Genomic DNA, 2,049 nt, shown 5'->3' on the forward strand with positions numbered 1-2,049 from the left:
AAACAGTCAGGTGATCAGAGATGGTTTGTCTCAGCAGTGAGTCTCTTACTCCACCAGCAAATTTTCACCAGAACTGAAAGACAAACAGTTTCTGAGTAAAACCGACAATCTTGAGTATTATAACAGATTAAATTAAAATATCCTTCACAATATTTCTATCACTTGACTGCTGGAAGTGTGATATGACATGACATTCATGCAGGGGCAGATTTACAAGTAGGGAAAACCAGGCAGCTGCCAAGGGCCCCAAGTTCCTGGGGGCCCCATAAATCTGCCCCTGCATTCATGACTTTAACATTCTTGTTGATAATGCAGAGAAAAGGAGTTTAGTATTTTGTGGAATCAGGTAGTGAATTAATAGTCTTTCAATCATTCTTATTCATAATACCTACCTGCAATAATGCAGGGTATTAGCAAGAGCCGAATGATCAGAAGGATTCGATGTAAAACAGACAACTCCCACAGGTTTATTGTTTTGCCTCCATACCGGATCTTAAAAGATAAATAGAATCATTTAAACAGACTTCAAGCTTGAGTTATAATGAGAGAAAAAAACAACAACTAAGAAATAATAAAACTCTTGTATCCCGGAAATGTAATTTATTACAAACAGTAGGTACATTTTGAGATGATTTGGATTTTTACTTGAGTAAAGTATTTTACTTGAAATTCTCCCAATTCCCCGAATTTCAATACATTTTTTTTAAAGTGTACTTCATGCCATAGTTTTAATATAGTTTACAGTACCTAGAGTAGAGCACATCGAATCCTGCAGGTCATCCTTTATCAATGAAAGTTTATAAAGTATTCTATTTGATTTTATTCTAAATGGGACCTATTGGTTTTAGTTTCTTCCTGTTAGAATACCAACAAAAATAATGTTCTTAATGTTGATATTTTTATTTAAACAAGCTTTAAAACAAAGTCATTAAAGCCTATAACTGATGTGTTTCACAATCAAAGTTTTTCATATGAAATTTTTGCTTTTAGTGAATATTCCTAAAGGAAAAGTCAGATCATATTCAGAATATGAATATGCAGTCACAGATCTGATGCTGTGCATTCCCCTGGACCAACGAGAAGCTGTCTAAGAAGGAATCTGGTCCCTCAACTGTCCAATCTCCTTCCAGAAGTTCCAGTTGCTGACTCTGGTGAATCCCTCCCAACCTGCAGCAATGAACTGTTTAAATGCTAATTGCTGCACCGGGTTTATTTCTGGGTCTGCCATTTTCTCCTCATTCCACCTGAATCTAACACCTGAGCCATAAACAGTCATCTTCCCCCAGGGAACCTGGTGGAAGTCCCTACAATGTAGCATTTTAACAGAAAAATGTCCCCACCATGTAGGAAAAACAAGTTTTAACCAGACGTGGCAGAAAACAGGTGACTGATTCCAGATGAATTTTGTCATGGTTTGGCAGTTATCATCTTAAACAATGCCAAATATGGAGAAGCATCAATTTAGATTTACCTTTATCTGGTTAAAGTTCTGCAGTCCTTCCATCTCACAGATTAAACTTTCTGTCTCATTGCTGCTTTTTTTGGATACGACGATGCACTGGTGTTGCTTTTCACCTTGAATCACCCAAACCTCCAACTCTTCTGGTTTCATCTCCAGCTTATCTGGCTCTTTCTGAAATACCAAAAGCTTTTTAACCTTTAATAATCTAATATCCAGATGTTTAAGTTAATAAATATGTGGTAGAAATTGTCTTACTTGGATAATGATGCGGATATCCTTGCCTTCCCTCACAGCTGTGTAGCTGGTGAACTTTGGGTCAGGATAGTAAATTATTTCTTTTTTACATTTCAACGACTGATTGGCGACTTTCAGAAACACGGGGCTACGTAACATCCCAGCATTTGTTTCTGAGGGAGTTTCATAAATGAGATTCTGAAACATAAATAAAAACATCGCCAGTCTGGGATTAAAGAATCTGAACAGTTCTTGTGACACATTGAGCTTCACTTTATTAGCAAACCTCTCATAGAAATGATTTCATGCCTCCTCATGAAACAATGTTTTCTGTTTGGTTAATCATATATCTG

The 2,049-nt window shown here is 36.6% G+C and overlaps 1 long non-coding RNA gene across 1 annotated transcript; it reads right to left on the reverse strand.

Moving 5' to 3' along the window:
- Positions 1 to 7: 7 nt before the first annotated feature.
- On the reverse strand, positions 8 to 1,558 carry LOC107103967. The gene is made up of 3 exons (XR_001482214.1): positions 1,472 to 1,558; positions 393 to 492; positions 8 to 73 (listed from the first exon to the last, which is right to left on the reverse strand). It is a non-coding gene; the product is annotated as an uncharacterized LOC107103967 (long non-coding RNA).
- Positions 1,559 to 2,049: the final 491 nt, after the last annotated feature.

This window comes from Cyprinodon variegatus, unplaced genomic scaffold, assembly GCF_000732505.1.
Source record: "Cyprinodon variegatus isolate N-32 unplaced genomic scaffold, C_variegatus-1.0 Scaffold1578, whole genome shotgun sequence".
In the NCBI taxonomy this organism is placed as follows: domain Eukaryota; kingdom Metazoa; phylum Chordata; class Actinopteri; order Cyprinodontiformes; family Cyprinodontidae; genus Cyprinodon; species Cyprinodon variegatus.